Source organism: Chiloscyllium plagiosum, unplaced genomic scaffold (assembly GCF_037043375.1).
Source record: "Chiloscyllium plagiosum isolate Xiang-an unplaced genomic scaffold, Cpla_swu_hap1 HiC_scaffold_20, whole genome shotgun sequence".
In the NCBI taxonomy this organism is placed as follows: Eukaryota; Metazoa; Chordata; class Chondrichthyes; order Orectolobiformes; family Hemiscylliidae; genus Chiloscyllium; species Chiloscyllium plagiosum.
In genome coordinates this window covers 37190534-37214848 of record NW_028270158.1, presented here as the reverse complement: position 1 = coordinate 37214848, position 24315 = coordinate 37190534, and positions in this window count along the sequence as shown.

Below are 24315 nucleotides of genomic sequence, written 5' to 3'. Positions count from 1 at the left end.
GGTTCGTTACCCAGAACCAAATCCAGTATGGCCTCATCTCTTGATGGCCTGTCTACATATTGTGTCAGGAAACCCTCCTGCACACATTGGACAAACACCGACCCATCTAATGAACTTGAGCTATAGCTTTCCCAGTGAATATCTGGGAAGTTAAAGTCTCCCATAACAACCACCCTATTACTTTCACTCTTCTCCTGAATCATCCTCGCAATCCTTTCTTCTACATCTCTAGGACTATTAGGAGGCCTGTAGAAAACTCCTAACAGGGTGAGCTCACCTTTCTTATTCCTAACCTCAGCCCAAACTACCTCAGATGGCGAGTCTTCATCCATCGTCCTTTCCACAGCTGTAATACTATCTTTGACAAGCAATGCCACACCTCCCCCTCTTTTACCCCCAACTCTGACCCTACTAAAACATTTAAACCTTGGAACCTGCAACAGCCAATCCTGTCCCTGTTCTACCCATGTCTCTGTAATAGCCACAACATCAAAATCCCAGGTACCAACCCACGCTGCAAGTTCACCTGCCTTATTTCGTATACTTCTTGCATTGAAGTATACACACTTCAAGCCACTTTCCTGTTTACTGGCACCCTCCTTTGAGATTGAGGCCATGTTCCTAACCTCCCTACATTCCAGATCCTGCACCCTAAAGCTACAGTCTAGGTTCCCATGCCCCTGCAGAGTTAGTTTAAACCCCTCCCCAAGAGCATTTGCAAACCTCCCACCAAGGATACTGGTGCCCCTCAGGTTCAGGTGCAGACCATCCTGTTTATAGAGGTCCCACCTTCCCCAGAAAGAACCCCAGTTATCCAGATACCGGAATCCCTCCCTCCTGCACCATCCCTGTAGCCACGCATTTAACTGTTCTCTCTCCCTATTCCTCGACTCTCTATCACGTGGCACGGGTAACAAACCAGAGACAACAACTCTGTTCATTCTAACTTTGAGCTTCCAACCTAGCTCCCTGAAAGCCTGCCTAACATCCTCAGCCCTCTTCCTACCTATGTCGTTGGTGCCAATGTGGACCACGACTTCAGGCTGCTCCCCCTCCCCCTTAAGGACCCGGAAAACACGATCAGAGACGTCACGTACTCTAGCACCTGGGAGGCAACATACCAGTCTCTCTCGCCCCCACAAAATCGCCTATCTGTGCCCCGAACTATCGAGTCCCCAATAACTATTGCTCTGCTCTTCTCCACCCTTCCCTTCTGAGCAACGGGGACAGGCTCCGTGCCAGAGGCCTGAACCCCATTGCTTACCCCTGGTAAGTCCCCCCTCACACAAGTATCCAAAATGGTATACTTGTTCTTGAGGGGAACGGCCGCAGGGGGTCCCTGCACTGACTGCTTCCTCCCAGTCCCCCTCACTGTCACCCATCTGTCTGCAATCTATTAATTAATGAAAGTGAATTGGCAACCTTGCAATTGTACGTTGCCTAAGCTTAATACATGCTGATGCCATATTCACTGTGTGAGGGGAATTAAAATCAAGGCCTCATAGTGTAAGATCTGAGACCTAAGGAATAATCCATTCACCTAGGCACTGCAGGCTGTGTGTCTTTGGAACCATATCCTACCAGTAGTCATCACACCTTGTAGAGAAAGGAGGAAGTGTCGAAGAATTATAAAGAAAAGATAAATTACTGAAAAGCATCAACGAACAAATATAGTATACTAACAGATCTAAATATCAACAAGGTGAGCAAAAGCAGCCAATTTGGCAAACAGGCAGTGACTGTGGAAGATTAAATCTGTATAGTGAAATCAGGATGGTATTAATCAAAAGTTTAAAGATATTTAAAACATAATGCTTGTAATATTGGAAAATGCGATTTGTAATCATGAACAATTGTTGAAAATTGAATCTATCAAGATTTCAGATAACTTTATAAATATCTCTTAGATTAGACATAATGACAAAAAAACAACGTATTTTAAATTTGACATGTGGCACCAATATATGGAAAAACCTGTCAGGAAAAGACAAGCTGTCCTTATAAGCTCGATACAAATGTAATGCATCATGATGCAAACTCTCCTCAAACACCCACATATCTCCTGGAAGTAAAACAGATTAAAAAGCAAGCTGAATAGGGGAGAAGATTTGCCAAATTTTTCAGCAATTCCCTTAGGTGGTCAAAACTAGTCAGGCAGCCAACTTGATCCAGAGCTATATGTGATAGGATCTCTACCTCATGTACAACATGAACATCAGTGAGGAACAACAATAAATTGAATTTCTATAGCATCTTTAACACAGCAAAATATCCGAAGATGTTTCAAAAGCAATTAATAAGACAAATTAACCAGCTTCCTTTTGAAGATATACAACATTGCCCACCATATGAGCTGGTAACTTGTTTCATAAGCCAAATAGGACTTAGAAATGAAGAATTCTTAAACATCCAACTTCATGCTACCCTTATCTGTAATGTAAGCAGCTGGTCCTCCTTTATCAACCTTTTTGAAATAATCTGTACCTGCAAACATTATCTCATCCATTTATTATTTGAAAAATTCTAATAATATCATGCCATGATTTATATATTACTAAGATAAACAGTCCCAGAACTTTATGCCAAACAACTAAGGCATTTTGTAGTGATTGTAACGAGGTCAGCCAGGTGGACCTCATAGCATTTGAGTTCCCGGATTGGGGCTGTTAATTAGGTGCAAGCAGGGAGCCCGGGCTGACAGATAAGAACAGGATTGTCAGACATCCTGTTCACTCTGAGACCTGGCTCTGAGGGAGCTGTATCCGTCTGAGGACTCTCCACGTGGAAATAAGGATGACTTGGTGACGGAATACCCGTGGCGTCACTGTGGGGACAGCATCTGTGGAGTGATTTCAATTTTAAACTGGAAATTGTTCCTTTGAACCTCATTTATTCTGTTTCCAATGCCACAATATCTGTCATAATGTGAGATGATCAAAACTGGACACAGTATCGTCGATGATATTACATCAAGGTCTTTGACAAGGACAAAATGCCATGTTTTTGAAATTAATTATCCTGTGAATACAATCCAGACTCTATTAACTTTCAATATGTCTAACACATGGTCCATGAACCTTGAAGGTGACATACCCAGATCATTTTCTTTCATTATATGCTTCAATTTAATTCCTTGTATGCATATGCACCCACTTACTCAACACCGTACACTTTTAAAATAAATCTGATTTGCTAAACAGAAACCCATTCCCCAAAACATTGAATTCAACTCCCAGTAGATTAGCATCCTGTATAGTGCAGAAATTCTGACACGAGACATGAACAAAGTAATTTTCTGTCCTAAAGGTAATAACTGGATAGTGTAAAATAAAGCAAATCCCTAACACAGAATTGCATTTTATCTCATTGCAGCATGAATCTTCAGATCTGCTGAAGATAAATACTGGATGAGTTGGCATGGTAGGTGTAAGGGCAAAGGATGGAGGGTGTGGGGTCATGGATTGGCATGATTAGTTACTAAATTGATATATGGTTCATAAAGGATCTTGGGCTATGGGCAAAGGGTCAAAGGTTGGCATGGAGGGTATGAGGGATTGTAAGGGGGGAGTAGTGGCATAGATTGGAATGTATAAGAGGTTATGGTGATTGGTAGAAGGCATGAGATAGCATAAATTTGCAGCTGGGGCATGATGAGTGTAAGGGGTGTGAGGTGTGAGAGATTGAGGGATGTTTTTTGAATAATTGTTGTTTTAAAAAGCTCCAACACGGTGCCCATTCCCTGAGGCAGGCCCTCTGGCATCCTGCTACCACACCTGATAGACTCCTCACTTAGAGCAAGATTCTCCTGCTCCTCGGATGCTGCCTGACTTGCTGTGCTTTTCCAGCACCACACTCTCGACTCTGATCTCCAACATCTGCAGCCCTCACTTTCTCCCAGCCTCCCCACTTATCCTAATGTCACCCAGCTTGGGTCTCGGGGGGACCGGCCCGACAATAACAAAAATTCCAAACTCCTGGCTACGTTCTCACGAATTGAGCGTGTGGAATTAGGAGATGATCCAACTTTGTGCTTTTGACCCAGGAACAAAAATCCAGGCCAAAGGGTTTTAGAAACACTGTAATCTCGAACCCAAAGCATTGGGAAGGCTGCCACACTTCACTGGGGATTGCATGCTGGAAATCAATTTCACTTGCCATTTCTCTCTGATTCCTTTGGTCTGATCATTGTTGCCACCTTGCAGTAAGTTCAGGTCTGCACTCTGGTAAGTGAATTTTGCCCGGCTTTGTTGACTAGAATTAAGGGAAGTCAAGAGAGGACCTATATCTGAAACTTTACACATTTAGGTTCCAGTTCCATATAATCTAACACCACTATGATATAATTCCTTTCACATATGCAAAGCAGTTCTTCTTACAGTGAGGATAAATTAAACCCCCTTCATAGGAGACATCTTTCAGATAAGAGTGTTAAAAATATGGCATAAATGATGACAGAGGAGGTTGAAGGAGAGATCAGCCAAGATTTAACTGAAGGGTTGAAGGGGCTGAAAAGTTCACTCCTATTTCTTTGTGTCCTTCGCACATTCAAAACTTAAAACCTAATCTACAATATATTACATCAAACATTCCATGGTATATTTGCACATTGGAAACATTTCAATTCTTCGTGCAAATACGTATTTGTTTTAAATTATCACACAGATCTGAGCTCAAAGTGGTCTCGAGCAGTTTAAGGTTATTAATATGGAATTTTAATTGGCAATTCTGCTCATTGACAATAATATAATCTGAAAACCAAAGCAAAACAACGACCTGTATCACCTTGCCTTCTCAGAAAAGTAAAACTAATTATAAATATCACTACAACTGGTTGAACTGAGAAAACAGAAGTGAAAAGTTTAGGAAGGCTTGATTAGCTTGTGCAACACATTTTGATTCACAGATGAGAGAACAGGACTTGAAAAATTAGATCTGAATGATAAAATTCTGTGGTCATCCATGGATCTGAGTTCCTAGATCTGCAAGGACAGTTGCATCGACACTTAGGAATAGCTTCTTCCTTTAACAAGGAATGTGGCCTCACAAGATGGCAATGACCTCAGTCATTTTCTTCTCAGCTATAGAGAAGCAAACATTTAACAAGAGATAATGATTGAGTTTATATCCAACAAAGGGTCAGATTAAAAGACTATTCTCTTTGAAATTATTTCTGCTGTTTTTTTCTTAAACGTCCTTGAGTTTAATCACTTCACCTTAGATAGCTATGCCTTTAGCAGCCTTGGTACTAAACTCTGGAATCCCCTCCCTAAACCTCTTAACTTCTCTCCCTCACTTTCTTCTTTTAAGATAACCCTTTAAACCAACATCTTTCTGCCCCGATAGCTCCTTATGTGGTTCAGGGTCATATTTTGTTCCATAGTGCTCCTGTGAAGAATCAAAGGGATGTTTTAATACATTAGAAGGTGCTACATAAATTCATGGTATACTATGACTTGATCGATTAATGCTTAATAGGTAACTGACTGTTATTGAAAGGAAGACTATGATTCTGGACCCATTAAGGCAATGGGCTGGATTTAATGGGGAGTGACAATCTAACTCAAATTTTCACAAAAGTAGGGAGCTCTGCATTTCTAAGAGGAGATTTTGATCGGGGCTCCATCAGGAATCAAAGAATCCCTTACAGTATGGATGCAGGCCATTCAGCCGAACACCACCCTGCCAAAGAATATCCTCCTAAGACCCATTGTATTCCTGTAACCCTGAACATCACATGGTTAATCCCACCTGGTCTGCACAATTTAGCACGGCCAATCCACCTGACCTGCACATCTTTGGACTGTGGGAGCAAACTGGAGTACCCGGAAGAAACTCACATGGACATGGGGAGAATGCACAAACTCCATACAGACAGTTGCCCAAGGATGGAATCAAATCCAGGTCCCTGGCTCTGTGAGGCAGCAGTACTAACCACTAAACCACTGTGCTGCTCAGGTACTTGCATTTTGACCGTTCTTTAAACAAAGGGTCAGATTTAAAGAACATCTTGTATGAATTATTAGAACTTTCAGAACTGTCAGAGCAGGTTCTTGCAACACTTTGACAGCTGCTGTCAATCTAAGAATATCAGGTCAGCGTGATGTGAGGATATTTGGAGGGTAGGTTGAGTAGAGTGCCAGGTAAGTAAGATGCTAGCTGGTTAAGGTGCCAGGGTGCCAGGTAAGTAGGGTGCTGGTTAGATAAGGGGTAAGTTGGCCAGTGGGAGGCAGCAACGATGTCAAATAAATATGTTGCCAGGACTTTGGATGCCAGTTAAAATGTCATGTTGGAAGGTGGTAGGTAGTCAGGTGAGTAAGGTACCGTTTAGTTTAAGGTGGTAATGGGGTCAGTTAAGTGATACAGTTTTTAGGGTAGGTGGGGTGAATTGGAGATGTCCAGCGTATGTTGATCTGAGGAGTGGGGGAAATGGTGGATTGAGTCCAGCAGTAAGGGGGGAGGGTGGAGTCAGGTGCAGAGTGGGAGGGGGAGCAGTGTGTCGGAGTTGGCATTGGGGGAAGGGGTGCGGCGTGGAGGAAGGGGAAGTTTGGACAGCAGCAGGGGAAAGAGATCCGTGTGTGGAACTGGATCATGGTACCTTGAGTCCAGTGATGGGGTAAGGGCCATCATGAGCAGAGTGGGGCAAGTGGGTGTTGGGTTTAGGAGTGTATTACGTCAGCACATGAGGGGTAAGAAATCTGGCAGAAATGTAGCTGGGGACTTAGGAGGTATGTATGCGGTCAGCCGAATGGATACTCAGGGGTTAGGCTACATATCTTCTTGAGTAACTATATTCCTTAATTTCATCAGAACACTCTGGATTATCTGATTGGAAGGGAGGCTTTTGGAGGAACTCGCCGGTGGAGTAGTCAATTTCGGCATCATTTCCTTTGAAGTTTGCTGCAATGGGGATTCAGAAATATTCCAATATGTTGGAATAGTGATGGCTAAGTCATCTGAAATTCCAAGTCAAACACTTGGAAAGCATTCCAAAACATTAATGCTAAGATCACAGGCAAACAGCTTTGTGATGTTAAGGCCTTTAAAGAGTGCCAAAGTTGTGTTTTACATTCAATGGGTTAGAATCTGCAACGTCATTAACATATTCAGCAGTTGCTGTGATTGAACATCAGAGAACTTTGCAACTTAGAGTGTATTCATCCAAAGTTGCAGTGGGCCATGTTACTCCAACATTTTTGCTAGTTCAAACAACACGCATGAAAACAAAGCAAATATGCACTAATTATGAATTAATTTCTCTTTTAAAATTTCACATCTGCATTTTGAGACACAAAGTATATCTTCAAAATTCAAAACAACTTCATGAAACCTGCTATGCATCAGGCCAGAACCTCAAAACACTTCAAGAAGATAGCCCAGCCTCTATCTTTGCTCGTTGTTTTAAGCAGGTGTATAGTGGATATTCCAGGAGGGATGCAGCTGGCCCAACCACTTAGTTTTAGACAAAACAGAATTTATTTGCAAGATTACCAAATGAAACACACACAAAAGAGAACAGAATACAGAATAACTTAACCTATCTGAAACCCTAACAGACTATCCCAACTTAATGATGTTGTTCCAAATTCCTGCAACAATCCCCATAGACACCCCTTGGCAAGAAAGGTAAAATCAAACACAGGGTCTGACAGGAAAGAGGGAGATGGCAGAGGCACTCAACATGGAACAGCTTCTTCTATGTAGCTGTTTCTTGGATCAGCAGCCTCATAAATGGCAACAGCCAGACTGCTAAAACAAAATCAAACCGCTCCAGAGAAAAGCTGAGCTGGGAGAATTGGCCACTCCCCTTTCATTGTACAAGTGTTTCTTTTAAAAACTTGAAAGCCCTTTTCCTGAGGCAGTATCTGGCCCTAAAACCCATCCAAGCCAGATTTTTTGGAATCGCTGCTTTTACGACCTCTCTGGGAAAAAAGCCAAGGACAGCGTAACCTTGTTAAAGGAGCAGTATCGTCAAACCTCCCACCTTAAAAAACCCATCAGTATCCAAAGATGGCTTCATTTTAAAACTCCTTAATCTTAAACTGTCAGTACACTACAACACACACACACACACACATATATATATATATATATACATTTCATTGACAATAATCATGTAAGCATGCACTATTACATTCTGTTTCAATCTGTTTTACTCCTGCCACCGAACGCCTCCATTTCTCATTCAAGTCCTGACAATGTGTCGGCAATCACATTTTCTTGTCCTGCCACATGCACAATATTCAATTTGAATGGCTGTAACAACAAGCTCCATCTAAACAGTCTGGAATTTTTGTCTTAAATTTCTCCAGAACTTCATTGGGTTATGATCAGTGTTTATGATTGTCTCAGATACATTACTGCTAACAATCATTGAAATGTTGTAACACTAACACCAAGCTCAGTCTCCTTCTCAACTGTTGAATATTTCTGCTGATGAACGCTCAACTTCCTGGACAAGTACCGAATCCGTCCATCTATCTTCTCATCATCTTCCTGTAAGAGAACAGCAGTGACACCCACATCACTTGCATCAATAGCCACCATTTGCGTAATTAGGTATAGCTAATACTGGGGCAGTGGGTAACACAGCTTTCAGGCTGTCAAATGCCTTCTGACAGTCTGCTGTTTACTGCAACCTCTTGCCTTTCTTTAGCAATTCAGTAAGTGGAGCAGTCATACTGCTAAAATTTGGTACGTATTTTCGATCAATTCCACTCAATCCCAGGAATCATCGCACTGCTCTTTTTGTTGATGGTATGGGAAACTCCCCAGGGACTGCTGGGCCCTGTAGCATCAAAATATTTACAGATAATGAAAGATGAGCAGCCAATACAGTTCTATTGAAACCTGTCTGGTTTGGTGTGGCTGACATTGCTGCCTTGGAGGATGGTCAAGGTGACGTTATTTATGATGAATATCCTTGGTTTTCCACATAGTGCAATGCTGTGGCTCTCAAAGATCCTCATCATCCATCACATATCCTTGTTGCATTCTCCAGTTGTCAGGAGCATGGAAGGATGATACAGCCCCCTCATTCTGTACTGACAATGCAAAAGACTCCCAGATCTATGTAATCATGGGAACCTCACATTGAGGAGACACTGTTTACCCCTCATTAGACCCTGTGGAAGGTATTGCTTTGCATATACTGTGGACCGTATGACACAGTGTTCGGACTTGTCCCCTCACACAGATTATAGCTCCCTGCACCCTGACAGGTGCAGCAGATGACACTGTTCTGTCAGTGTCCCAGGATATTCTCATTCAGCAGCACCATTGTCCCTCTCTCCTCTGGAGGGCATTCCATTGAAGATGAACAACTGCGGATATCCTGCACTTTCTTCACATCATGAGAACTCTTTTGGACAGAAGCTCTGCATTAAGAAGCTGTTCCACATCTCCAGGAGGGTGAAGCTGGTCTTGGGCTTCCAGATTACATGTGTTCAATATAATTTCCATGGACTCTCATAGCATTGTTGACACAGATGATAGAGGATGACATGGTTGAATGAGCCAATGTATGGAGTATTATAAACAAAACAATTCCCAGTCATGTAATCATTTAGTAGTCACAATATACACAAATAACATTGAATCATCATCATCCAAACACTGGGAACCTCATTCCTGATAAATGGCACGGAGTACTGGGCCAACATCTAAAAGGGATACTGGAGTCCTTCAACAGGTGTAACTGGGATTCTGTTTAGTCTTGGTTGCAGCTTGTCCAGGAGAATGCATTCAAAAGAGAGAAAAAACCACAAAGAAAGAAATGGAAATAACCTCTACTACAGACCTTTGAAAATAGCTCATCATTCTCATTTGTTCTAGGGCGCTCCGTAGGGTGGAATTGAAAAGTTTTGATTTTGCACCTAGTGACACTTACTCCTAATTTCCTGTACCAGTGATAGCAATAGAAAAATGAAGAAAATTTGAATTTAGACTCCCATAAATGGGAAGCTGTAGATAGAAAACCATGTAGATATCATTTTTGATTACAAACTGACTGAAATGTAAAGGCATTATGTTGGGTTGGGTGAAACACCAAGTGAGGCATCATAGCTATCAACATTGGAGCTTCTACTGTTTCTAATTTGCTTCAATGACTGGGATTCATCAGTGCAATTCAAGTTAGTCAAATTTGATGATGTTGCCAAACAAAGAAGTGCAATAGACTCTGAGAAAACAGCTCAGGTATTTCACAGTCAGATGATAAAATATGTAAGTGAAATAATGGTAAATTAAATTGAATAAAACTAAATGTAAAGCATTGATCATAGGAGAAAAAGCTGAGCAAGACATGCATCTGTGAATAATAATACAAACGCTAAGGGTAAGGTTGTAAAAGACTTGGGATTTTGAGTGGAGCCAACACTGAACATGATCAGCTTACTCAGATTAAAATAACCTATTGAATGTTCAACCATTAAGTCAAATTGAAGGTGTAAAGTCAGAGAAGACCATAATGCAACTGCATGGTCTGCCAGTTGGACTACACTTTGAGCATTGTCTAAACATCTAAAGGAGGCAAGGAGACAAACATCAGAGACAAAGATAAGCTTTCAGTCAAGAAAGGCTGAAATGATTTTTTGCATCTTCAGCTTTGATAGGAGGTCAGGAAAAATGAAGGGGAATGTCTTCAACATTCTCTGATTCTGTCCCCATAAGTTTGTCGGAGCATAGCCCCATTTCCCGGTGAAATATCCTCACATTTCGTCACATCCTTGAGAGAAAAGACAGCCATGCAATATTTTATGAAATCCTCTTGTGACTTTCTGCCACTTTTACTGTCAGAAGATTGAAATCTGAAGACGTATCAGATACAAAATGTTATGGACCAAGTCAGGTCCCCTCAAAATATTTTAAGAAGGTAATCTAGATCCTAACCTTTTCTTGTTTTAAAGGCAAAAGTGAGTGGATATTCAGGTGTGATGCAGCTGGTCAAACTACTCAGATTTAAGCAAAACATAATTTATTTAAGCATTACAGTTGAAACACAAACAGAAGAAAATGGAATTAGAATAACTTAACTATTGGAAACCTTAACTGACCTGATGCAGCAACTTAACTAAGGAACTGTTCCAATCCAGTAACATTCCATAAACACACCCCTTGGCAAAAAGGTAAATTGAAACACAGATTCTTACAGGCAGGAGGGAACAACATCCAAAGAGATTTCAGAGAGAAAAGCAGTCAGGAACCATCTCCTGAAGTTTGGAAACTTTCTCTGGACTTCAGCATCTTGTGACTGCTCCACTAAAACCAAACTAGAAAAACCTGAACTGGGAGAACTAGCCACTCCCTGTCATTGTTAAATTAGACACTGTGGTACCTATGCTTTTACAAACTCTCTTAGAAAAAAACCAAAGACAAAATAACCTTGTTAAAGTGACAACATCGTCACAACCAGTAAATTAGAAAATCAGACATAGCAGAGTAATGAAGAATAATTGCTGCAGGATGGACCAGGACTCTGCAGTCAATATGTAGATCAGTTAAAGTGTTGTGAATTGGCAGTGTTGTTATTGGTAGCACCTCCATGGACCATGCCTTCACGTCTTTCCCCATGTTACCGAGTCTCCTATTATCCTCCTCAGCTCCCTGATCTTAACAAAGCCAGAGAATGGAAAATGAAGAGAATCACAGTCAAAATCATCATGAGACTATTTTTTCACAGAATTGTGTGTTTGCTGCATTATTGCCCATTGTTTGTTTGTCCTAAATTGCTTTGAAAGATTATTAACCTAGTTGTAGCATGAAATTAGTTGATAAAATTCAGAATCCCATTGAGCAAACTAATTAAGTACAGAAAACCTTGCTTTAAAAATTGAAGTCAGATCAAGCTAGAAAATATTACAAAACAAAGTACACTTTCCACAGATTCTAATAGTACGATGTCTATTATTTTTTGGGCATGAATCAAAAGTTAAAAGTTTAGAAATGAAGTCAGATGCCTAAACAAACTATTCGATAATTAAATGCCTCTGAAGTTTTCAGATGCAGCAATTGGCTGGATCTAGAATAGTATCTCCTGTGAATAAATGATGCGACTGTGGGAAAATGTCAGTCAGTTTAGAAACTGGATGGCCTATATGGAAGATATATATTGTTAGGTAATTCCTTGGGGACTCAAAGGAAGAATGTTCCTGACCACTGTGATGAATTTAAAGTGTGTCTTTAGGTGAGATGTGTCCCTGCTTTGAAGTGGAAGCTTCCCACTTCAGGCATCAATGTCAAGATCATGCACTCCCAGATCAGGTGTCAGTCTCCAAAGTGCAGAGCTATTGCTTAATATAAGCCACCTCAAAACATTTGTGCCCACATTCAACCCATGGTCTGGGTTGATAAAAGGAAAAAGTTAAACAAATTCATACCTTGAAAAATAAGGAAAAGAGAAATAAATGTTAAACTGGTAATTCCATTACTCATTCTTCTTTCAACTTGTTCCATTTTACTTGAGGATTCCACAATCCTGGTTGATCACCTTTCTCCGTTTCTTCATGGAAGACATTCATAACTCATCTAATCTCACTGTGTTCAAGTTTCTCCCCACGGATGTTTCCACAAAACGCTAAGCAATAAGAACAAGAAAGAAGGGTTTGTTTAGCCACACTTGCCCACTTTGTCATTCAATTGAAACATGGCTGATACAATATTCCTCACATCCATATTCCTATGTTTTCCCTGTAACCTTTGATTCTCGTGCTGATCAATCTATTTATGACAGCCTTAAATATACTCAAGGACTCTATCCCCTTACCTCCTAAAGATTATCAACCCTCTGAGAGAAGAAATTCCTCCTCAACTCTGTCTTAAATTCGTGCCCTTTTATTTTGAAACTGCTTTCTGTTTTAATGAGGGGAACCATCCTTTCACCATTTACTGTGTCAAGCCCCTTAAGAATCCTATATGTGTTAATGACACCACATCTCATTCTTCTAAACCCCAGTGAGTACAGTATCAACCTGTTTAGTCTTTGCTCATAAGACAATTCTTCCACACCTTCTTTGAACTGTCTGCAATGAAATAACACCTTACCTCAATTTAGGTGACCAAACTGCTCACTGTACTCCAGATGGAGTCTGAATATTCTGTTCTTTTGATCTGCCTGCCAAAATGAACAATTTTACATTTTTCCTACATTAAGCTCCATTTGCCAACTTCTTGCTCATTCATTTAATCTGTCAATATTGCATGTAAACTGTTTGAATCCCTCTCACAACTTACCTTCCCACTTATTTAGAGTCAAGTGCAAGCTTGGCTACATTATATTCATTTCCTTCCTCAGATCATTCATATACATTGATAACAGGTGCGGTCCTAACACTGATCTCTGTGGAATCTCACTGGTAACAGGTTACCATTCTGAAAAAGAACCTTTTTACCTCACTCGCCATTTCCTGCTAATTTTCTCTCCACGCCAATATATTACTTCCATGGGCTGTTATCTTATGACTTAATCTTTTGTGAGGTACCTTGTAAATGCCTTCTGGAAGTCCAAAAGTATCATCTGCTGGTTCCCCTCTATCCACTCTGATTGAGACTTCTTCAAAAAAAATTAAAAAAAAATCAGATACAATTTGCCCTTCATAAAGGTATGCTGATTCTACATGAGTAGATTATGGTTTTCCAGATGTTCTGCTATTACTTTCTTGATAATTGAATCCAGCATTTTTCCAACAATACATGTTAGGCCCATTGACCTATAGTCACCTGCTTTTTGCCTCCCTCCCTTTTTGACTAGTGGTGTTACAATTGCTAATCCTCTGGTACTTCTCCAGAATTACAGGAGTTTTAGAAAATTAGCTATTTCTGTGAGGATCCTGGGATGAAAGCTATTAAGACCAGGGAACTTATCTATCTTTAGCCCAATTAGTTTGTCTAATACTATTTCCCTAGTGATGGTGGTGGTACTTAATTCCTCCCCCACATTCTTTAAAATTAATGGGATGATTGAAGTATCTTCCACTGTAAAGACTGATGCACTATATCTGTTTAACTCCTCCATCTTCTCCTTGTTCCCCAGCACTATTTCCCAGATTCATTTCCAAGGGGCCTAGTTCAGTTTGGTCTATCTCTTTCTTGTTATATATTTAAAGAAGCTTTTATTGTCAGTTTTTACATACCTTGCTAGTTTGTCCTTGTTTGTTTCTCTCTCTTGACTTTTTTTTAAATCCTCCTTTGTTGGATTCTGAATTTATTCCAGTCTTCAAAGCCATCACTGACTTTTGATTCTTTATATGCATTTTTTCTGCCTTATACTCTCATTAGCTTGCTTTGTTAGCCATTACCAGATCCAGAACAGCTTGTTCCCTGGTTGGCTCCATGACATACTGCTCTAGGAAACTATTCTAATGCACTCTATAAATGTGTTATTGCCATATTCCTATTCTTCTTAATTCTGGCAGTCTCATTTATGTCATTCACTGCACCACACTTTCTCTCTCCACAAAGATGATCATGTCACTTTAGCATCAAACTAGTAATTCATTACAATAAGGGGAAAGTAAAATCAGAACGAAATAAGAACAGAAAAAAAGAACAGGTAGGCATGTGCAAATATTACATTTTAGATTATGTAAAATTGTGTTTTAATGTATCATTTAGGATGTTTTTGGTATTGATGCATATTCCTGATGTGAACCACAACACATCAACTGAAGGGGATAGAATGTTCTTCCCTGAACTTAAGTAAATATAAGATTTAAACCATTCAATCTATAAAGGAATGTTTTTTATGAATGTTTCAATGGTAATTTTCCCTCTAAAGTCAGATAAATGTTGGCTATTTAATGAATTTTGAAGATTGTGGAGCTGGAAAAGCACAGCTGGTCAAGCAGCATCCAAGGTGCAGGAGAATCGATGTTTCAAGCATAAACCTTTTCATGATGAAGGGCTTATATGCTCGAAATGTTGATTCTGCTGCACCTCAGATGCCACCTGACTGGCTGTGCTTTTCCAGCTCCACACTCTTTGACTCTCATCTCCAGCATCTGCAGTCCTCAATTTCTTCCATCTAATGAATTTACAGAGAAAAGAAAATGACAAAACTTTGAAAGATTCTGACATATGAAGCAACCTCCTCAAAGCAACTGAGTTTAGCCCCAACCACTCCTGTAGTGAGCTTTCAGAGTTCTGAACGAGTGTCCTGGAGGGGGAAGGATAGTTAGTTTCTTAACTGCATGGTGAGTTGATTAACAATGTAACCAACTTTTGTTAATACTTGCCGTCAGCCAAATGCAAAATGATATTCAGATGTTATTGTCCATCTGTGTGAAACCATACAAGTTTGCCAAAATACTGAGAATGAAGTATTCCTACAATAGAATGATATGTTGTGATGTTTCTACTTTTTCTGTTTATCTCAAAACACAGAATCTTTCAAGTCATTTGATGATTCACTAAAGTTTGGCAACATATAGTATGATACAGTTTAGTTAAAGCTTAAATACTGGGTAAGAAATTAATGGTCAAACTTTTATCTTGGATGGATGTGCAGAAAAGGCAATGGACTACCTGTTTTAACCACAGCCTGATATTGATTAGCATTGGAATTGAATATGAAGGGTAGCTGGTCTGATATCAAAGTTTTTTTATTCATTCATAGGATGAGGGCATCACTGGCTAGGCCAGTATTTATTGCCTATCCTAATTGCCCAGCAGGTAGTTAAGAGTCAACCACATTGCTGTGGTCTGGAGTCAGGGCAGACCTGGAAAAGATGGCAGTTTCTTTCCCTAATGGACATTTGGTGAACCAAATGGGGTTTTTCCAACAATCAACAATGGATTCATGGCTATCACTCGACTCTTAATTCCAGATTTTCAAAAACTTGAATTTAAATTCTGTCATGGCAGGATTCTAACCTGGTTCCCCAGAACATTGCTGGGTCTCTGGCAGGTGGGATGCTGCCTGATTTGCTGTACTTTCCCAGCAACACACTCTCGACTCTGATCTCTAGCATCTGCAGAGCTCACTTTCTCCTGGGTCTCTGGACTAACAGTCCAGCAATAATACCACTAGGCCATCGTTGTGTTATGATTGAGGTGACTTTCTATACCTAAACTTCATTTCAAAATCAACTGTGATGATATTTGAGTTAAAGTTAGACAATTCTTTATACCATGAGGACAGACTGCTACCAAGCTCTGCTGCATGTTGACAATGTTACATTGCACATAGCTGCCATTCTGAATCAAGTGTTGAATCACATTGTAAGGATGTATTAAATCTCTTTATCACCAACAATTTATCTTTGAAATATAGTCATTGTTGATATGTAGACAAGTACTGCAGTCAACTTGTGAACTGTGGGCTACCACAAACAGTAAATAAATGAGCAATTACATAGTCCATGTTGGCTATGCCGGTCAAGGGGAATGGGAGGACACTGATCATTCCTGCTCCTCTTCAAATTATCACACAGAATGTTTCACAATCACCTGAGAATGACAGGCAGTGTCTTGGCATCCAGAAGATGTCATTCTTTTGGATAGTCTAGCAACCCTTGGTCGAAATGCTAACCCACATTCTGTGTTCAAATTCTGGAGGAGGGACGAAATCTTCAATTTCTAGATCTGAGTGAAGAATGCTCCCAGCAGAACCAACTTGATAAATTACCAAATCTAGGTATTAATACACAAGCATAAGCTCTATGAAAAAATTTAACTATAAAAACAAAGGTTATTTCCAAACTTGTATATAGTAAACAATATTTTGGCCAGGGATTTTTTTAATTGAGAAAAAAAACAGATAGGTTTCATTATTTGGACAACACTAATTTTGTTTTATTATTATGATATAGTATTATAAAAATCAGGCACAATTGAATTTACTTTCACCTTCTTGACTTCAATCTTTCAGAAAATAGTGCAAATTGAGTTGGACAGGCATATATTAATAACAGAGACCCGCAAAAAGGCAAGGTGTCCTGGTTGAGGTGCCCTTAGGCAAAACATGAGTACAATTATATTTGTTAATTTTGGTTCAGTGTGAAATGCTTCCACTAGTCAACACATCTATTAATGATTTTTGAGCAGATTTGTATCTCAGGTTGATGATAAGTATGTAAGTTAGTTCGCTGAGCTTGAAGATTTGTTTACAGATATTTCATCACTATGACTACGTAACATCATCAGTGAATGTCTCTGGTGAAGCGCTGGTGGTATGTCCAGCCTCCCTATTTATAGGCTTTGGTTTCTTAAGGTGGATGATGTCACTTCCTTTTTTTTTCAAGAGAAGGTAGATGGGATCTAAATCAATGTGTTTATTGATGGAATTAGGGTTAGAATGCCATGCCTCTAAGAATTCTTGTGCATGTCTTTGTTTCACCTGTCCTAGGATGTGTGTGTTGTTCCTGTCAAAGTGGTGTCTTTCTTTGTCTGTATATATATAGAAATAGTGATAGTGGGTCATGTCTTTTGGTGGCCAGTTGGTAATCATGTATCCTGGTGGCAAGTTTCCTGCTAGTTTGTGGGAGGGTGGTGGTGGGGGAGTAGGGGGCGTTGGGGGTCAGGTCTGTCGCCACCAGCTGGTAAGTATCAGTATCTGCAACCAGAGTATCCAGAACACTATCGAAGACTAAAATAGAAGAGGATGAAATAATGGTCTCCCTTGATTCACACCCCTTTTCACATCAATTAACATTGACCTGCCAAAGAAATACTGGCATTACTACTAGGAAAACCAGCACCACAAACACCAGCACCAAACTTATCAGCAAAGACAACATCCTAAAGCTAGAGGACCTGTGCCTCACCACGCACTTCACATTCAATAACAAAACTTACAAACAAGTCAACGGACCAGCTATGGGATCACCAATATCAGGGCTTATAGCTGAAGCAGTAATGCAGAAACTTGAACAAGCTGCCCTCCCATCTATCCAACCCAAACTTTGGGTCGCTATGTAGACAACATCTTTGTCATCACAAAACAGAACAAATTAGAGGAAACTACAACATCATCAACAATATCCTGACAGGCATAAAATTCACAAAAGAGGAGGAGATGACCACAGACTCCCATTCCTAGATGTGACAGTTGAACAAACAGTTAATGGAGAATTTCAAAACAGCGTCTCCAGGAAAACAACAAACACAGACCAAATACTTAATTTCAGAAGCAATCATCCCAACACCCACAAACGGAGCTACATCAAGAAATTATTTCAATGAGCTACATCACACTGCAGCACCTAAGAACTACAAAAGCAGAAGAAAAATATCTATACAACAACATTTTCAAGAAAAACAGGTACCCAATAAACACAATTTGCCAATTCCTGAGAAACAAACCCAAACAAGCAGGCACAATGCAATCAAAAACTATAGCCACATACCTTACTTCAAAGACATATCAGGAATGACTTTCAGACTACTTAGACCCCTTGGCATCATGGTAGACCACAAACCTACCAACACACTTAAACAACAACTAATGAACCTAACGGATCCATTAGATACTAGCAGCAAAACTAAATCATTTACAAGATACCATGCAAGAACTATCAAAAAACACTAGATTAGATTACTTACAGTGCGGAAACAGGTCCTTCGGCCCAACAAGTCCACACCGACCCGCCAAAGCACAACCCACCCAGACCCATTCCCCTACACCTAACACTTCGGGCAATTTAGCATGGCCAATTCACCTAACCTGCATATTTTTGGACTGTGGGAGGAAACCGGAGCAAACCCACGCAGACACGGGGAGAATGTGCAAACTCCACACAGTCAGTCGCCTGAGGCGGGAATTGAACCCGATTTTCCTGCTCCTCGGATACTGCCTGACCTGCTGTGCTTTTCCAGCACCACTCTGATCTAAACTCTGGTTTCCAGCATCTGCAGTCCTCACTTTTGCCCACCAAAAGACGTGACCCACTATCACTATTTTCTACACATATAGACAAAGAAGGACACAACTTTGACAGGGACAACACACACATCCTAGGACAGGCGAAACAAAGACATGTATGAGGCATGGCATTCTAACCAGAACTCCATCAATAAACACATTGATTTAGATCCTACCTGCCTTCCCTTGAAAGAAAATGGAAGTGACATCATCCACCTTAGGAAACCAAGACCTATAAATAGAGAGATAGGACATACCACCAGCACTTCACCGAAAATGCTCATTGATGATGTTACCTAGTATGGTGACAAAATGTCTAAAACCAAACTTTCTAGCTCAGCAAGCTAACTTACATACACCTCTCTTAATTACAAGTGTAATTATCAGGAACTTGCAGATATCAAAACTGCACAGCATAGAAAATTGAATTTCTGCATAATATTCAGCCATTTCATGTGTTTTTTGCCTTTGTGCTATACGTCATCACATGGCACATAGAAAACTACAAAGATAATATAACTACACAAAATGGGAAAAGGCAGTCAAAAGATGAAAGACATGAGACTGTTAGCGATGACTTTCATCTTCTGTCTGTTAACAAGAAAAATGGGAAACAATGATAAGAAATAGAAGGGCAGAGGGAAGCATACAGAGTTAGTGTCTTCTTAAAACAAACAACTTATTTGTCAAAGTTGTTGAACTTGTTACTAACTTTTTTTAAACATGGTCAATGACCGGAGACTGAAATTAGAATATTGAGTGTTCAGTTGCAAGTCCTGCATTGTCAGATTGCACAAATGTTTAATTGCTTCCATTATATTGTCACTTTAAGGTTTGTCTACAGGCACTTTAAATATTTTACAGATGGCCACATCAATTTCTTAAACTATATGGGCCATTTCAGTTCTGAAGCATGACTATCAGATCGTCTGCCACTACTGAGCTTATTAGTTCAGCTTCCTTCATTAAATGTTCCTGTAATCTTCTTCCACCAAATACCGGGATATAAAAAAAGGTCTGCTAAAATCCACTGACAGCTGGACTGTGATAGACTTTCTCTTAATCCGATTATCTGCTGCTTTTCCAGCCTTGCACGATTTTTTGTAAGCAGTTACTGCATTACACCACAACCTGCTGATTTTATCTTAGATTGCATCACTTAGTCTCCAAAGGATGTGTGCTGCATAATGGAAGGCTTTGTGAGGAGGGAACGATGTGCCAAGGCACTTTTCTCTCAGACCAAATGTCACATTGTGATGAGAACTCATGTAATTTCAATCATTTACTATTAGTAGTGTCAAAACAAGGTGAAAAGCTGCTTAATGAGCAATTAATTGCAAGAAAACTCTGATAAATTCTGTGATTTGGTCCTTCCATTACAGTCTAGTTGCACGCACCAACTTATCTTATAAGTCAGTCAAGATTTGCATCTGATTCTTTTTAAATATGTTTTAAACTATGAATATTTTAAGATGTTAAAGGATGACTGACAACTCCACAAAATCATGCCCTGAATAAGATATGCACAATACAATAGTAAATCGCTATGAGTGAGGATGAACTGATCAAAACAGGGTCTTATCAGTTGTCCTACTCGTACTGGCTTTGCATGTAAAAAGTGAAACTTATTAAAAATCGTAGGAATTGGTTTTGAAAAAGATAATGGTCCAGATTTTGCTATTGCATGACATCTATGTTTTGTAAGACTTGCTCTTACACACTTAAGTTTTTAAGTTCTTTTCCATAGCAAGTTACTGAAAGTGTGAACTGATAGCTTTGCAATGAAGTGAATAGAGCACCTAGGGACCTGGTGAATAGTGTAAACAACAATGTATCTCTTTAACCAATCAGATTGAAGGATTGTGAAATAAGTAGCTAAAAGACTGAGAAGGAAATATGAATGAGAATGGACATATTCAATCTCACATCAGGCACAGAAAGAAAACTAAGGTTTTCAAGTTTGGGTGATAGGAGAGTGAGGATAAAAGACTGAAAGCAAATGAATTTTTGTTTATTTTTACTCCAGCAACAACTGAGACTGGAGGAATTAGATTTGTAATGGCAGTTGCATTAGTTAAGTTTCTCTGCTCAGTGGTTACTAACAGATTTCATGTTGCTAAATACATATTTACATTTATAGTGACAGGACCTGGCTTTTGGGAGTGAACTTCTACCATCCCTATTGCACAATATAGCAACTTTATGCTATTCAATGCATTTCAATGGAAAGACAGCATGAGGCTGTTTAGCTGTGAAGGTCACAATAGAGCACCACAAATTTAACAGCAACTTTTAGTTCTTGGCTTTCAGCCACTGTTCCAATCCCAGGTTAGACCACCAAATTTATGTTACAATTTTGGTTAGGAACCAATATTTTATTTAAATGATAATGTGTAAGCCCACTTGGACAATGCAACCACAAAATTCCATGGTTTTGAGCAAACAAATAAAAAAAAGTCTATTCTAAAACCCAGAATTAATACGAGGCAAATATTCATACCAAATTGTGGTTGAATGCCTCACGGAACATATTAAATTTTAAAAAGACAGCAGTATAGACCCCAGGGATTTCTGTTCCCCTTTCTGCATCCACCCTGAGGCAAAAATTGTAAGCAGTTCCATGTCTTCAACTACTGTTCCCTCCCCTTTCAAAACCAATGTTACCAGATCCTTCAAAAACAAAAAAAAACTCATTGCTTGTTAGTACAGAAATTAAACAGTTATCAAAGGAGACAAGAAGGTGAAGCTAATCAATTTTCATGTATCAGAACTAGGACACAAGAAGCAGACTTGACAAAAGGGACACCATTTTACACAGCATTAGAAGAGGATTGCTTGGGTCATCATTGGCATGGTGTTGCAGGAAGAACAATAAGCTGTCAATCTTAATTCTTAGACCAGGTACATTGATCCTGATTGATCATTGCAATGGGGATATGGCACATATTGGCTTTTTTTCATGAATCTTATTTTATGGAAAAGCTGCAAGGTAGCACAATTGTCTGTGGCCTACATAAAGCAGAGCCCTGTGTATTTATAATATCGCTTGTAGCACACACAAATGCTTTACACAGTGAACCTGATTGATGATCTTTAATTGGCTTCGAGTGTAACTCTTTACAAAGCCTGGATTATTTAATGGTTGGCTCCCAATAACAGAATCAAATCTAATGGTAAATATACTTTTCAGGGGCTTGTAAGAATGGCTAGTTGAATATGATCAGCATGCTGCCCAGTATAAGCATTCAATTGGGATGTGCTGTTTGATATGGTCAGCTAGCCATTAGGACTTATCCCTGGCATCATATCACAACGCATATTTCATTACTCATTCATGTAGTAGGCAATTGCCTTTCTGGCTCATCAGCATCATCCTGATTGTGGTGAAAACCATTCATCAAATTACTGTACTGTAGTAGCATGCGATAAATAACTTCATCAGTTGTTCAATGTTTTGAGGCACTTTTAGAATAATCTGAGGTTAGCTGGACATTGCTCTAGATCAATATGGTGGATGTAGAACCTTTTGTGTGTTTTTTGTGATGTATGATGAGTGAAGATTGGATCAGAGCATCTGTTATCACACTGAATTGATTTGAAATGCATTATCTCAGCACCAAGCTTACACAGTGTTCTGAAAAGGTTAATGTTGCAGTTATATTAGTTCCACCCAATCCAGTGATGCCACACAGTCTTTAGATGGAGAATTAGACAGTCTTATGCAAGGTCTCAATGAAAACAGATATATCTGAATCTTGTAATTATCTTTAATTATTTTTAAAAGTTCCAGTTGATATCATGCAATAAACTATATCATATTATTTTAAAGAAGTGGCTCTTTTTGTTATGCTCTGTAATGATTTATCCTCTCCAACTGATAACTACATAGACCCTGAGATTCAGGACAGAAAAGAGGATTAGAAGGCTCTTGTGGCATGCTGGTAGTGTCCTACCTGTGAACCAGAGGGCTTTGGGTGCAAGCCCTATGCATTCCAGGCATGTGTTATAACATCTCAGAACAGGTTGACTAAAAGCATCTAGAAAGGAGGATATGTGGCATCAATCTACTGTGACTACCAGCTGCCAACGGTTGGTACCCAGAGTCCAATACAATATCGATCAGAGTTGGACACTATTGCTGAAATGCATGAATGTGACAATGGTGGAGAAAAGTCATCTGATAATAAGAAAAAGCTTTTCTTAAAGAGCAATGAATTTAGCACTTCACATAGAATAGATTTTGATACTCTGTATCTGAGGAGTCATTATGCAAATATGATGATGTTATTATATAAAATGCTTTTGGGTGTTAACTTACCTAAATTGAGCATGCTATATTTTTGTTGAAGTGAGGGCAAGAGGGACTTCCAATAAACCTGTTTACATACTCATATGCTAATATTATGATGTGTTTTCACTCCATTTGCTTCCAAACTGAACAAATAAATCATCTATCATAATTCCCTTTTTCCTGAAATACTGTAAAATACTCCTAATAATTCATTAGTTTTTAAAGCAGTTACAATTTTAATAAATGGTTTGGAAGAAATATGGGTACCTAAGACGATAAATAACTAAGGGCAATAAAACTCTGATGCATTGCTTCTCTAAAAATAAATTACTCTATCGTTTTATTATTTCACTGTTTATTTACAATAACAGTTACAAAATTTAAGATCTTGCTCTTTCATATTTTATATCTTTTGCCCCATCGTAAAAATGTGAATGGAACAACAGTGCAAAGTTAAGCAAGGTAACACTGTTACTAAAAGGTTTCAATTCATGTTCACCTGCCTGTAGGCTCAAACAGTAGACTAGGTTTCCAATCCCTTGAAAATAGATTAAGAGGTTATCTAATTGAAGTGTTTCAGATGATTAACTCATTTGATAGAATAGATAGGGATTAACAATTACCTTAGGTGAAAGATGAAATGGCTTAGAAAATACATGGGAATAAAGCTAAATAAACCATTAAAAGTAGAAATACAAAGTGATAAGACCATGAAGAGTACAAAAAAAGTCTGATGACTGGATTGCATGGTGCACTTTTGGGATTGCATGGAGTTAAAAATGAGAAAAATGCTCTCCTGGAATGAAGGTGGTCAAGCATCGATTTCTGTCTCTCTGGCTATTATCACCGCAATGGGCAAGTAGGTCAGTTAGGAACCCTATAAAATACTAATGTTGATTGACAGTTTAATTACTACCTTGTTGAGAAATTGTTTTATAGTATAAGCAACATACTTTTCTGTATGTTTGCTGTTGTGAAATATCATCAAAATAAATATGCCATAGAGAAGGTTAAGAGACTATTGGAGTAATATACTGTGGATGAGGTTGAGCAAGGTTTGAGTATTATAATGTCTTAGTCAAATTTTAATACTCGTGTAAAATGAACTTTAACCTTTGTAACCTGAAAGATAGTGACAAGTTGTACTGGTGGTACTGCTGGCTGCAAATAC